Genomic DNA, 16,757 nt, shown 5'->3' with positions numbered 1-16,757 from the left:
CATGGTACTGGCTCATTAGTCAGATTTGGCAAAGGTGTCAGTATCAACTGTGAAGCTGTGACTCATTAGTGAGGTTCGGCAGTGGTATTGGGCACTAGTCACATAGTGCTGACTCATAAGTTAGGAAGTCCTTAGCGTGTTCAACGCAAGCCAATAAAGATTAGATCTAATCGATAACCGCATTGGATGACTCAAAGAGCATTAATGCCGGACCGACCTCAAGTTCGATGAATACTATAAGCGCTTGTGTCACTTACCCACCAGTCACTCATCTGTTAAGTTAGAGACTTACCCATCAGTCTCTCATCTGTTTAAGGCTAGTGGCTTACCCAGTAGCCACTCTTCTGGTTAAGTGAGTGACTTGTTTGTCAGTCACTCAGTATGGTTTTCAAGAACCTCATGTGATATTCACTCATCTGTTTAAGAGCTATAAGCTCTGTGTGATTATAATGATAATCATTTGATATTGTTTATAGCCAATACTGTGTTTTCTTGCTGGGCTTTGGCTCATGGGTGCTATGTGATGCAGGTAAAGGGAAAGAAAAGCTCACCCAGCCTTGAGTGGAGAGCTTAGGTGGTGATGTGTACATATGCGGTCGCTTGACCATCACCGCCAAGGAGTTCCAAGAGGAACTAGGGGGTTTACCCTATTTTTGTCGCTTAGGTTGGCGGGTTTGTAAATTTGAAATAGTAATGACCATTTTGAGTTGTAAAAAACTTGTAAATTTTTTGATGAGCTCATGAAAAGTTTTATATACTTAATAAAGCATATTCGTTCCCTTTTACTGGTTTTTCCACCTTAGCCTGTTAATAACACTTAGAACACATTTTTAACCAAAGGACTCGGGTAGCAAGTCAATTTTCTGGTTCACTGTTCACCGTAACTGTTCTAGGGTAACAAGGGCGTTACACCTTCGCATATAACTCGACATACTGCTCCACAGTATAAGTCGTCCTAACCAGTAGAAAGTGGGTGGACTTAGTATACCTATCCACAATCACCCACACCGAGTCATGCTGTCCCACGGTCTTCGGCAAGCCAACCACGAAGCCCATGGTAATGTCCTCCCACTTCCACTCTAGAATCCCTAGAGGCTACCACAACCGTGCTGGCCTCAGATGTTCAGCCTTAACCTACTAACACGTTAAACATTTTGCCACATAATCCACCACATCCCTCTTCATGCGTGACCACCAATACAAAGCTCTCAGATCTTGGTACATCTTCGTCGTACCCGGATGCAAGGAATAGGGAGTGGTTTGTGATTCATCTAAAATCTCCCGTCGGATATCAGAATCCATCGGAACACAAATCCAACCCTTGTACTTCAGCAACCCCTTCTCTGAAATAGAAAAGTCCTTAGCCGCTCCGACTAAGACGTTCTCTCTGTGACCTCTCAACTGGGAATCTTTCCCCTGCGCCTCCTTGATCCTCTCGAGGAGTGTAGACTGAAGAGTGATGTTGGCTAACCATCCAACCACCAACTCTATACCCTCTCTAGTCATCTCCTTAGCTAGCTTATCGGATATCTGTCTCGAACTGAATAATTGTCTTGGGCCTTTCTGATTCAATGCATCAGCCACTACATTAGCCTTCCCAGGATGGTATAGGATATCACATTCATAATCCTTAACCAACTCTAGCCACCATCTCTGGCGCATATTCAGATCCTTCTGGGTAAAGAAGTACTTCAAACTTTTATGGTCGGTGTATATCTCGCACTTCTCACCATAAAATAATGTCTCCAAATCTTAAGTGCGAATACCACCGCTGCCAACTCCAGATCATGCGTGGAATATCTCTGCCCATACTCCTTTAACTACCTTGATGTGTAGGCTATCACCTTACCAGCTTGCATCAGCACACACCCTAAACCCTGTCTGGAAGCATCATAGTAAACCACAAATTTCTCATTATCTGTCGGCAAACTCAACACTGGCACGGTGATCAGTCGCCGCTTCAATTCCTTGAAACTATTCTCACACCTGTCTGTTCAAACATACTTGGTCTTCTTCTTTGTCAGTTCTGTCAACGGCGTAGCTATCCTGGAATATCCCTCAACAAACCGCCAATAATATCCTACCAATACCAGAAAACTTCTAACTTTTGGAACGTTGCTCGATCTAGGCCAATCCCTCACTGCCTCAATCTTACTTGGATCAACTAGAATCCCCTCCTTATTGATGCTATGGCCCAGAAACATGACTTGTGGTAACTAGAACTCACACTTGTTGAACTTGGCATATAACCTATGCTCCCTCAACCGCTGCAACACCAAACGTAGATGCTGCTCATGCTCTGTCTCTGACTGAGAATACACCAGAATGTCGTCGATGAACACAATCACAAACTTTTCCAAATAGTCCTTGAAAACCCTATTCATCATATCCATAAAAGTTGTTGGGGCATTGGTTAATCCAAAGAACATGACCAGGAATTCATAGTGTCCATACTTTGTGCGAAAAGTGGTCTTTGGTATGTTCTCCTCTTTGATCCTTCACTGATGGTAACCTGACCGGAGATCAATCTTGGAAAACATTGTACTTCCCTGTAGCTGGTCAAACAAATCATCAATCCTAGGTAGTGGATACTTATTCTTAATGGTCAACTTGTTCATCTCCCTGTAATCAATACACATCCTAAGGGATCCACCCTTCATCTTGACGAACAACACTGGAGCACCCCATGGCGAGAAACTTGGTCTGATGAACCCCAAATCCAATAACTCCTATAACTGAATCTTCAACTCTTTCAACTCTGCCGGAGCCATTCTGTAAGGTGCCCTAGATACTGGCTCTGCCCCTGGTACCAACTCTATAACGAACTCAATCTCCCGCTGTGGCGGCAAACCTGGCAAATCTGCTGGAAATAAATATGGAAACTCACACATTAGTCTGGTCTCTCCCGGTCCAACTGACACAACCTTGGAGGTATCCACAACATTCGCTAGGAATCCTATGCAACTTTCCTGCATCAGGTCTCTAGCCTTCAGTGCCGAAATCATAGGCACCTGTGATCCACTAACCGTCCCCACAAATACAAAGGGTACCTCCCCTTCTAGTTCAAAAGTCACCATTCTACGCTTGCAATCAATCGTTTCCCCATACTTCGTTAACCAATCCATCCCTAAAATCATATCAAAGTCATCCATCGCAAGCTCAATCAGATCAACAGACAATTCCCTACCATCTACCTCTACTGGTAAAGCTCTAATCCATCTCTTAGAGACTACCATCTCCCCAGTTGGCAACAAAGTCTGAAAACCCGTAGCATACAAAGCACTAGGTCTATACAACTAATCTATCACCCTAGCAGGCACAAATGAGTGGGTAGCTCCCGAATCAATCAATGCAGTATACAAACAACCAGCACTAGAAATCTTACCTGTCACAGTTGAGGGGCCAGCCTCCGCCTCAGTCTGAGTCAAAGTAAACACTTTGGCAGGAGCGAGACCGTCACCCTGCTTTGACTCTTCCTTTCTGACTTGTGGGCAGTCCTTCTTTAAATGATTGGCACTCCCACAGAAAAATCAGGCCCTGATCCTGCACTCACCCTGGTGTCATCGTCTGCACTGAGGACACACTGGAAAGCTCCTCCAGTTGTCACTTCCGCCCTGACAGCCACTAAAAGCACCCCGTTCCCTCCTATCAGAACTAGGAGGAACAAAGGAATCTGGGGCTTTCCTCTTCTGCTCACTGGGGCCACTACCCTGACCGGATCCAATAAGAGGTGGCACTGTCCTCCTAGCATCGTGCCTAATATCTCTCTCTCTACAAATCTGATCCTCGGCCCCCTCAGCTGTAAAGGCCTTGTCCCCAACCTGAGCATAGGTAGTAGTCTCTGGATCCAAAGTGATCTTCACATCACGGGCGATCATAACGTTCAATCCCCTTACAAACCTATCTTTTCTTGCCCCATCTGCCAGCACTAAATTTGGTGCAAACTTCGCCAACCGGTCAAATTTCAGGGCATACTCTATCACGGTCAACCGGTTCTGAGTTAGGTTAATGAACTCGTCAACCTTTGCAGCTCGGACTGCCACACTGTAATATTTCTCGTTGAAGATGTTCTTGAATTCTTCCTAGGTCATGACTGCTGCATTCCTTCTCTGAACCACTACATCCCACCAGATGCGGGCATCCTCTCTAAACATGTAACTGGCATAGGAAACTCTCTTGTTCCCCTCAACCCTCATGAAATCCAGGATAGAGGAAACCATATTCATCCACTGCTCTGCCCGCAGTAGGTTTGGTCCACCCTCGAAGGTGGGAGGATGCTGCTTCCAGAACCTTTTATACAAAGGTTCCCACCTATTCTCCATCACAGGCTGAATCAGTACTAGCGCCACAACCTGTTGAACTGGAAACCCAGTGACTTGTGGAGAGGCCTGCTGCCTCAATTGTCGAAGTTCTTCATCGGTTCGTTGCAATCTTGCTTCCATTTCGGCAAACATCTGTTGCCAATTCTGTGGGACAGGTGGAGGGTCCTGACCCTGATTGTCATCCTCGGCCTGACTACCGCGGAGTCTAGATGATTGTCGAGGCATCACAACAATATGCCTGCAATCAATGACGCCGCTCATCAGGCATGATAACAAAATCCAAAACCACCTACCAATTCACATCAACCAACCATTACAACGATCCACATAATACACAAATAGCATGTAACACTCAACAAGCCATGCCCTAGAATCATGCATATGTTAACTCATTCATCAGGCTCTGTATGAAATAAGAAGTCAAACAGGCATATAAACACATATTCAGCATATAAGTCAATCATTACCAACACACCCTACGTTGAGCTTGTCACTGACAGCGAGCATACATGTTCGGTCAATCTCAGGAACCATAAACCTTTGCTCGCTCTGATACCAAGTTGTAATGCCCTACTACCTTAGATCTGTTACTAAGTGAGTTTAAAACATGCAATTAACTCGCTAATCGAGGTTTTAAGGCGAAAGTGTGATTAAACCATAAACCTGAGTTATAAACTTTGAAAATAATTCAATTTACTGAAAAATATAATCAGAGTCGGCTTAATGACAAAATCTAGGTTCAGTCCAATCATCTCCCAATATACCCCTGGCCGTGGCGGCCGGGCAGGCCAAACATGTACGCGCCGCTTCACGCTCTCCGTACTCATGGTTGGTCGATTTTCCCCTTGCCCTTACTTGCACTACAGGGCACCCATGAGCCGAAGCCCAGTAAGAAAACCCTCACAAGCAGATAACATATGCATGTCAAATACTTATCATATAAACAGGCAATCAATAGGCTATACACATACGACCATGCCGTCCCAGACACTTTACCAAGCCCAGGGTTCGCGGTCCACACTGTAAGGATATCCCAGGTATCATTTAGGGTTTTGCCCTGGCAACTCGCACTCCGTTGCTAAACGCTACTCCCGGCCCCTTGCCGCACTTGGCCTTGCACTCCACGTGCTTAACACCGTTCTCGGCCCCTTGTCGTTCCTGGCCTTGCCGACCTTCACACATATACATACATAGCTTAATAAAGCAAATACCAGACATGAATAAACTCAATCAAAGGGCTACGCCCTACAACACAATCATATAGGGCCTTGCCTTGTATACAAGCTCTGTGGGAACATCAGTTTTCTTCGTTGTGTCCCGAGCTTCCCAAGCACCGTGATCACAAGCACAATCCTCTAACCTGAGCCTCGCTGAAAACCTAGTCACAAAACATACATAGCACTCTCGTTACTAATCAATTTATAATCATCCCCCAGAACCAATCCCGTGCTCTCGGGACCTCCCGTTTCCCCCCACAAGGTAGCAAAAGCATCCCCCGAGCCTCCTAGGCAAAAGCCTAAAAACTAAAAGTTTCCCCTGCCCAGAAATGGCCTAGCGCCGCGGCACTCCCCTATAGGGGCCGTGGCGCCCAGAATGGTGCCCTTCTCTGATGCATCCTAGCGTCGTGGCATGGAAGAACAGGGCTGCGGCGCCCATACGTGAACCCAGAAATCTGGGTTTTTCCCCAACATTCTCCCGAGCCAAAACACTTCCAAATCATTCCAAGACATACCTAAATCCCAAATTCATTCCAAAACCCCAAATAGACCATATGGAAACTCAAAAACATCAATAACAAACCCAAACATACATTCAAACCCAAGATTCACAAATTGGTTAAAAGCTTCATAAAACTTAAACAAAAACTTACAAAACTTAAACCTCCCCTCATAAATCTTAAACCACACCAGAAATCAACCTCAAAGATGCACGAAATTCTTACCTCAAACTGAAATTTGACTCTGAGCTTCTTTCAAATCCAACTCCAAGCTTGATTTCCTTTAATTCTCAAGTTGAACCTAGCCAAGCTTCATCCCAAGAATCCACCAAGCAAAAACACATATCAGCTCTTAACCTTAACATTTCTCAGCAGAATTCAATCAAGAAACCGATTGAAACTTACCGTTGAGCCTAGGTCAATCTCCCAATTCCTAGCCTTGAATCCCTTGTTCAATGGTCTAAAATCCTTCAAATTCAGCCACCTTAGAGAGGGAGAGGGAGAGCATCAAGTGGGAGAGGAAAAGAGCAAATTGTTTCCCTTTTCGCTTCTTCTGTTTTTTGCCAAAGTATTCTAGTATCTCCCAGCCCCTTAACTAAGTGCACCCAGCTGCCAAATGACCCAATTTCCCCCTAAGCTAACCTAAGTCTTCACATGCCACCAAGGGCGATTTAGTCTTTTGACATATCTCGCTAAATCCTCGAGTATACCTAAAAATCCCCATTCAATCCCGACACGACTAAACCATTACTGAATTACTAACCACTACTTAGTAATTCCCTAACACATTATAATATTCCCAAAATACCCCTAAACTCCCCCTAGCCTGGTATTTGACCCCGTTGTGACTTTCTAGCTAAAGAGCTCTCTAATATCACCACCCACACGTTGTTTCAATCACAATACACATAAATTTAACATTTATGCCCTCAGTGGGCTAAAATGACAAATATGCCCCTAACAATCAAATGGGGCCCACATGCATATTTAATTCACCTAACACATGCATTTCTAATCACATATTCATCAAATTCACATATTAATACCATATAGCAATTATTTCCCTACAGGCACACTAATCAAGGCCCCAAGCCTTATTAGCTAATTTGGGTCGCTACAAATAAGTATAAGAGAAAGAAGGTTATATTAAATGACCCACCATAATAATTATGACCAAATCATTCAATCAAGCTACGACATTAAACAAAGTGAACTTAGAGGAGCTATTCTTAACCTTATCTTTTTATTTTGCTTTGATTATATTAAGTGTGTGTGTGTGTGTGGGGGGGTGGTTAAGTTTCGTATTTCTATCATTTTTTTATTATTTTTAGTAGTAAAGCATGGTTAAGTGAAAGTAATTAGTCTATGATAAGATTTTTTATTGTGATTGATATATTTTAGGAGAGTAATAGATTTTACATGAATTGTGTGCTTAACTTTTGTTTTTATTACTGCTTAGGCTTGATTCTTGATTTTATACTTATGCACACAATTTAATTTATTTAGTTTATAATATCTATTTTTGATTTTATACTTAGTTACTTAGTTACTAGTAGCTAAAATAATATTTTTATTTAGTCTTTACCACTCTAGAACTTATTTTGTGATCATTTGAGAAATTGATAAGTTACACATGATTAAGGATATGATTTAAGAAATTTCTTCGGATCGATTAAGTCTTTCAAGCTAACATTCTTTGTTTATTCCCTAGTTACCCATTTGAGTTTTATTGATATCCCTTTGTTTTCTTTTATTTTTAAACTCATAAATATGAGCCTTATGAAACAAGAAATATATATATATATATCCTTATCTTTAAACCCGTCACATCATAGGTATAGTGTTTTAATTGTTTGATTGTTGTGAAATGAGTTGCAAAGTAGGAAAGTATTGATATTAAGGGTTTGTAATGGGATTGCACTTCAAATGTATAAAAAATCATATTTCTCTAAAAAAATGTTGCAAGTTGAAAAAACAAAAGAGAAATTCAATGAATAAAGAAAGAAATAATACTTGCAATAATTCAAGTCTGGGAAAATAGTGAGATTTATGTTTGAAAGAAAAAAATATATATTTTAGAAATTGTTGGGCTATATTTGTAAGGGTATAAGTAGAAGAAAGTGTATGCTATGGTGTGATTTGAACATAAAAATTGTATTTCTGATCTATCTTTAACCTTAGCTATAAATTACAAGCTTATGAAGTCCAATTGATCCTTTGATTATGTGTACTTATATTAGTAGAGAATGATTTGATAATGTGCCTATGGAGTAGATGTTCTTAATGATAAATCTATATATTTGAAACACTTTTAAAATAGTTTTGGCATGTATAAATTAATTAGGGTGCGAGTGATATATTGCATTTAATTGTGCACACACACAAGAATTGGGTCTAAGATGGGATCATACTTAAGTTGAAATTCTAAGGAATATAAATCTATATTTTTCTTAGAATTATATATTTGCGCAATTTTTGAGATAAATATTATTTTTGACATAACCATAGTTTTATTGCTTAATTGTTTTTTAGTTTAGTTAGTTTTTATTTATTGTATTTGGTAAGGGACTAGCAAAATCTAAGTGTGGGGGGAATTTGATAAGAGCAACTTTTATTATATATTCTTTATCTCCTTAGGCTTGGTAATTGTTAGTTTTTAGTTATTTTGATTATTTTAATTTAGTATTTTGTATTTTTTGATTTTAGGCTAAAAGGAAATTTCGAGAGTTCAATATGCATTTATTTTATATAAAAATAGATGGAGTTCTAATTATTATTTTCAAGGATTTATTTAATATATTTTTAGTTTGGAAATATTTAGTTTTGATTTGATTTACTTTGTGTTATAGTAAAATGTATTATTTTTGTAGAAGAAAAGAAATAAATTGGCAAAAGGAATAAATGAGCCCAAAAGAAGAAAGCCCAACCCAATTTTCAGGTCCAAGTTGTACGTGGCTAGCTCAAGCCAAGCCGCGTCTCAAGTGAGCTACCAAGCCATGCTTTTTCTTCTCCTTATGTCACTTGTCAACGTGTGTAGCAACATCTCCATGTAGGTGGACCCCATAACTTCTTAGCAGCCATTTTCTTCAGGAAATTTGAGTTTTTATGCTTAATAAGGGGTTCTAAGTAAAAAAAATGCTAGGTATTTAAATCATTTCAAAAAATGTCAATTATTTTGACAATACCAAAAATACCCCAATCATAATTTTATCCATCTACTTCCTCTTCTCTCTTCCCTCTCTCTCCCTCAACTCATTCCTCTCAACTCCCTCTCTAGAAAAACATATCAATGGGTAAGGTAAAATATAATAGAAATTAATGTAACGACAAGTATTCCCCACTTAGGACACTAAAATAATACATTTCGAACAAATCTGGGCATGCTTTTTTGGTTTTTTTTCTTCTGATTTTTTTTCAGATCTGAAACTTTGAAATCTGAAGAAAATTGACATGGTTCGATGGTGCTCGATGCCAGCTCGATGGGGCCTTCAAAATCAAGATTTTAATAAAAAAATCGATGTTGCTCAATGGTGGTTCGATGGTGTTCGATGCGATTCTTGCAAGATACATAATTTTTCACTCGGGTGTCCGTTTGGGGTGATTTTTTTTAGGCATTTTTTCAAGATCTACACGTTTGAGATGTGTATATACATATTTGGGAAATGTAAATCTTGAAATAAATACAAAATGCAAAACATACCTCATTTTCAATATATGTTTTGGTATATTTTCAAGTTATAAACTTTGAAAATGTGTATGTGAACATCTAAAAAGTGTAGATTTAAAAAAAATACCCAAAATAAAAAAAAATCATCCCAACGGACACCCGAGTGAAAAATTATGTCTCTTAGAAAAATTGCATCAAATCACCATCGAGCAACATCGATTTTTCTTGAAAATATTGATTTTGAAGCCCCATCGAGCTGATATCGAGCACAATCGAGCAACAATTGAGCAAAGTCAATTTTCTACATATTTTAGAGTTTCAGATTTGAAAAATAACTCAAAAATCATGCCCAACTCTATGGTTGCTCGATGGTATTTGATTCTACCTCGATGGGGCCTTCAAAATCAAGATTTATAAGAAAAAATCAACGTTGCTTGATGGTGGTTCGATAGTTGCTCGATAGTGGTTCGATGCAATTCTTGTAAGAGACATAATTTTTCACTCGGCTGTCCGTTTGGGATGATTTTTTTTTATTTTGGGTATGTTTTTGATATCTACACGTTTTAGATGTTCACATACAATTTTTTCAAAGTTTATAACTTGAAAACATACCAAAACATATCTTGAACATGAGGTATATTTTGCATTTTGTATTTATTTCAAGATCTACATTTCCAAAATGTATATATACACTTCTCAAATGTGTAGATCTTGAAAAAATACCCAAAATAAAGAAATCACCCCAAACGGACACCCAAGTAAAAAGTTACGTATCTTGCAAGAATCGCATTGAACACCATCGAACCTCCATTGAACCACCATCGGGCAACATCAATTTTTTCATGAAAATCTTGATTTTAAAGGTTTCATCGAGCTGGCATCGAATACCATCGAACCACGTTGATTTTCTTCAGATTTGAAAGTTTTAGATCTAAAAAAAAAAAATCGCTAAAAAATCCAAAAAAGCATGCCAAGATCTATTTGAAATGCAATATTTTAGTGTCCTAAGTAAGGAATACTTACTATTACATTGAGTTACCTTACCCATGGATTTTTTTTCTAGAGAGAGAGTTGAGAGGAATGGGTTAAATGAGAGAGGGAAGAGAGAAGAGGAAGTGGATGGAAAAAATTATGGAAAGGGTATTTTGGGTATTGTTAAAAGATTTGGCATTTGTTTGAAATGATTAGAAGGCCTAGCATTTTTTTGATTTAGGACACCTCATTAAGCATAAAAACTCAAATTTCTCTTTTCTTTGTAAGAACGTGTAGTCGACCATTCCATTAGCATGCAATTGGATTTCACACAGGTCAAGGGCACTCTTCAACAGCCTTTCTTTTCATCATGTGAGTCCCACGTGTGCAGTTTCTTCACTGTTTCTACATGTATGTGGATTACACCAGCCAATAAGAGAGCAATTGTTGTTCATGCACGTCTATAGCTTGTTTCAGCAACAGTCGAAACGTGGGCACCACGAAAAATGCCAATTCAAATTGGTTTTTCTACATTACAAAAATTGAGATATCACACAAATATCAAATCGCAAAATTAAAATAATTATATTTTATTTAATATTTCAATTTCTAATTTAGTTTTTTATTTTTTTTAGTAATTTTGAAAATTAGAAAAATAAAAATAAATGTAGGTTTTATTCTATATTTTCAGATACACTTCATTAGAAAAAACTTAGCATTATTTTTTTAAAGAATAGTAGAGAGAGTGTTGGTGATTCAATTATATAATTCTTCATCTTTTTCTTTAGTTTTCTCTATGAATTTTTGTGTTTATTATTTATTTATGTCTTGATAAGTTTTTATTGGGTTATGGTGAGTTCAATGCCGTAAATGTGATTTCATGTTTTTAATAATTTTAATTGTTCTTTAATTCTCATATGGCAAATTGAATATATTCATCTATGCTTAAATTTTATGATTTTTGTTTAAATCTTATTTAATAGAGCTCCTAAATAAGGTTTTCTTTAATCTACTATCATCTTGAAATTTCGATTCACCTAATTGTTTAGAATTCTAAGTTTTGAGTGATAAATTGTAATTGAGGTTAATGTCAGAGTTGGTTTTAATTATGATGAGGAATATGACCTAGGTTAAATAGATCGCATTTTTGTGGATTTATTTCTTAGACTAACATATCTCTAATATGTTTAATGCTTATATTAAATTAAGTATTTGGTTTTTGCCATTAGGTTGTCTAATGAATATAATTAATTAAGAGTGTTTGATTTAATTTATTATATTGTGAGATTGGGGTAACGACGGTTTCGTATTATCTACGGTTAGTAATTTGATAGGGAATAAGATTCAATGATATTATTAGTCGCTTGAAAGATTGTTTAGTGATGGAAAGTGACCTCTTAGCTACTTTAATCATTATATATTTTGTCAATTTCTTTCAATATCACGATTGTTTTGTTTTTATTTTAATAATTCATAAAATCCTTTTATTAAATTTGTTAGTTTGGGTAATAAATTGAATTGATTGTCCTCCTGAGATCGACCCTTACTACTGTTTTACAAATAATTTAGTGAGTAATAAGAAATAATTATGATCAAATTTGGTACGGCTTACGACACACATCAGCTTGACTCAAATTATATTACTTTATGGCATGTTATACTTGCACATATAGGATTTAGCACAATTGAAAGAGCAATTAACTGTGGATTGATTGTGATAATGTTTAGCATATAAATGTGAACTATGTGTTAAATCTAAAATGGTAAAGAAATATTTTCCAAGTGTTGAAAGAAATTATAAATTGTTAGATTTGATACATAGTGATTTATGTGAACTAAATGGAATGTTGCTCTAGGTTTACAAATGTATATTTTCTTAAGAATAAAAATGAAACATTTTGTGACAGTCAGAATCCCGTGATCCGTAAGGGGCAAGACTGGGTAAGCTGTGCAATCCCACACCGCCTGGGAAACGTCAAGTGTGATGATTCTAAGACTGTGTAGGTATGGGACTACACAGTTGAAGAGGGCTTAAATGGATTGATGGGTACTACCTATATCAGAAAGGTGCATCTTCTTTTTGGTAGCCCATCACTTGAGAACTCCATGGTTAAGCGTGCTTGGCCTGGAGTAATCTAGGGATGGGTGACCTCCTGGGAAGTTTTCCCAGAAAGTGTGCGAGTGAGGACAAAGCACGCTGGAAAGACTTGTCTTGGTTTGTAGGGCCAGTCGTCATTCCAAAAAGCAGCCATAGTGACGTGGGGCGTCACACATTTAATGTGTTTAAAGCATATAAAGCAGAAGTTGAAAATCAATTTGAAAGGAAAATAAAAGTTTTTAGAAATGATACATGTGGTGAATATTTTTTAAATAATTTCAACTTATTTTGTATGGAACAAGGAATAATACATGAATGTATCGCCCCTTGTACTCCACAACAAAATGATATAGCGAAAAGGAAAAATTGAACATTTCTCGAGATGATTAATGCTATGCTATTACATTCAAAATTGAATTTTAGTTTGTGGGGTGAAGCCTTGCTATCCGTTTGTCATATTTTGAATTGTATTCTCATGAAGAAAAATAATATATCTCTATATGAGTTATGGAAATGAAGGAAAACAAACATTGGTTTTCTTAAAGTATGGATGTGTCTTGCTTATTGCAAGAACATGGATCCTAAAAATACAAAATTGGGTCCAAGGGCTATAATTTATGCATTTGTGGGTTATGCCCCAAATAACAAAGTTTATAGATTATTAGACTTGGAGTCTAATTTTATAATTGAATCAAGAAATGTTGAGTTCTTTGAGAAGATATCATGAGATGACAACAAGTTAATATAACCAACTCAAATTAGAGAGCCTCCAAGAGGAGACTCTTAAAATGGTTGGTGAGCAACCTCAATTGCCTCGAAGGAGCCAAAGGCTCAAAGATTTGGGATCAAGTAGTAAGTGTTCTCAAATAGAAACGATATACCTTATAGAAGGTAATAATGAGGAAGTCACTTGGAAATATTTGTTTACCGAGTTTTTCAGAAACTACAAATATATCGAGAAATAAGAGATAGTAAGAAAGGAGAAGAAATAAATGAGATCAAAGTTTTTACGTTGTTGGGGCATTAATGAGCCTTAATCCACAAGTAAATTGTATTGATCTTTAGAGAGTTTAGCAATGGAGGTTTTCAGCAAGTTCAGTAGCGTTTTTGCATGCATGAAAAGTCGGATCCTTGCTACAGTGCACTAATAGCCCTATTTATAGGCGGTCATGCAGCTTGGGCCAGAATAATTGGGGCCCAATAAAGATATAAGCATAATTTCTCTCTAATGGAGCTATATTACAAGTGTATCACGTGATTACATAATGTTTAGTCTAGGCCCACTAGGTCGGCTTCAGCGTGGTAGAGAATTACAGCTGCCCTATGTACGTTAATTCGGACTAGTGCGCGTGAGCTGTCAACGGGATCCGGGGAACATGATCTGTTAGAGTAGTGGTAGTACCGATGTAACGCCATACGTTTCGGGTACCTTTAAACGACTCAGGTCAAGATTATTTTTCCCGAGTTAAGAATATTATTTAAAATAATATTATATTTGTTTGGAATATATTTCCATGAGTTACTGCTAGCCAAATTATGAATTGTGTGAATTAAAAGTCAAGATAAGACTTTCGGTCTTTGACCAACACAAAAACCCTAATTAGGTAAAAATCTCAAAAAATAAAATGATAAACTATGGAAAATATATTTTGGGCATAAAATACATTCATAAAAATTAAGTTTGGTCAAAAATAATAAACCTAAGGTAAAAGTTTCAAAAACTTGACTTTTGTAAAGTTTTTAGCCATAGATCTTTCAATAACTAACTATATATGTTGTTGGGGGAATTGGTTTAAGGTTTTGAATGTTATAAAGCTAGCAGAAACATCAAAACCTAAAGCAAGAACAACAAGAGGTAAAAGATTTACTTTTTATGGTCGTTTTTGAATAATTTTTATTTTTAAGCATTATTTTGTGAATTTAATTCTTAAAATTTCTTACTGGTGATGTAATAAGGCCATGGTAGTTGCTTGATAATCTTTATGATTCTTGAATGTTGATTTTGAAATTAGGGACCCAAAATCCCTAAGGGTTTTGTTGAAAGCCCTAAAACCAAAAGAAAAAAAAAGGTTTTGAGCCTTGACTTCCAAGGGGTCCAGCATCCATTACATAAATAATTTTGTAAAAACAACGAATCTAGCAGGTTCAGTAACAACGGATAACGATCCTCACCACAAAATGGAGAATAGAAGCAAGCACCTACTCCTAACAAAATGAAAAGCAGCAAGCTCCGCTTGAAGAAACGAGCCCCTATTAGAAAACGTGATGTTAATTGTACTGTGATGTTTTTAAGATAGATTACATGAATTTGAGCTTTTGAAATACCAAAAAACGTTTAGAAATGACTGAGTTATGTTATTTCAAAGTTTAGATAAAAAACTATTTTTTCATATTCTTAATTTTAGGACCAAGTTTGGACAGCCACTATAGAGGAAAAATGAACTCAGTTTTTGCTAATATTTGGTGGAGATGTTCTTGGCATACCCTAGTATTCCTTTGTAAAATTTGGTCACAAAATAATGAGCGGTTTAAGAGTTATTAAGCACCAATGTTTGGAAAAAAAAATAAGGACTTGAAAATAAGGTCATTTTTACCTCAATGTTTGAAAAATATTTTCACCAATATAAAATGCTCATTTTTTCCTAAAAATTTATAGAGACTTAAATGGCATACAAAAGAATGGATTAGAAAATTTTGGTAATAATTAGGTAAGTAAATTTCAAGTTATGATCTAACAAAGTATGTAGTTAACAATGTAAAAGCTCAGGTTTTCACATTTGGTGAGAATTATTTTTATTCCTTCTAAAAATAAAATATTTAATTTATCAATAAATTTAATAAACAAAAAGAGGGTTTAAAACCCTATATTTTGATAAAATAATTAAGTAAATTGTTTTTAGTAATTAAACTTGATTAATTGACTTCGGAGAATTAACTAGCCAAGATAAGCAATTATTAACGATTTTCCTTATTAAGTTAAAATTAGGCTATTTTCTTAAAATGATTTTTAAAGATTAAAACCTTATGAAAAATAAAAGGAAAATAAAGAGATTATTTTCTTGAAAAAAAGTTGAGGAATTTAATTAGTTTTTTCTCGATATAATACCGACTAAAATCTTTTATATATTTAACCGACTTGTTGAAAGTAAGGGTTAATAGCAAAACTTTTAAAGAATAAGATTTTTAGCGAATTATGAGAAATTCTATTGTGATACCCGAGCCTAGGTATCGAGACCATATGATAGGTCTCCCCAAGAATTTGGGTTTAGTCTCACATTTTTGCCTATGAATTTCTTAATGGGTTTAAAACCAAATAAGGATCTTTAATCCTTACAAATGATTATGAAAATGACCAAAATAATAATAATTATGAATTATGAGTGCCATAATTAATCCGAGTATACTGTATGGATAATTATAGTATTGGCTAAGCATAACTGGACTGTAAGGACTCTAGGTAAGTCAACTTTTTTTGTGTGGCTACAACATGAAACGACTAGTGTAATGTATGTTAGTATAGATACACGTGCACATGTATACACTTCCGTAGAAATTTTACATAGATACGTTAGTCTAGTAGGTGGTGATTCAGAAAAAATGATCGGTAGATATCCGTCATATCCTAGACGGTTGATCCCTGTCACACTGCTTGTTTGATTTTATTATGTATGGTTCACTACCGCAACGAGTGGCCAAGAGGTGAGGATTGCTGGTTTAAACCTAGGGGCGCCAAAATGAATGGGACCTAGGGGCACTCATGCTTACTTAATCATTGAACAGTTAGGACCTAAGCAAGTGCTCTGATAAGTTATTCCCGGATAGCAGTTGTGAATATTGACCATTTAGTGAGAGTGCCTAGAGATACTAGGGGTCGCCAAGTTTAAGTGAGGTTGAACACCTTAGGGGAAACTGCTCGCCGACACCACAGACTAACATAGGTGTCTCTGTAAACCCATGTAACTTCCATTACACTCTTACATA

The sequence above is a fragment of the Humulus lupulus genome, chromosome 6, assembly GCF_963169125.1.
Source record: "Humulus lupulus chromosome 6, drHumLupu1.1, whole genome shotgun sequence".
In the NCBI taxonomy this organism is placed as follows: domain Eukaryota; kingdom Viridiplantae; phylum Streptophyta; class Magnoliopsida; order Rosales; family Cannabaceae; genus Humulus; species Humulus lupulus.
The sequence above is the reverse complement of the archived record's forward strand: the minus strand, read 5'-3'. Positions refer to the sequence as shown.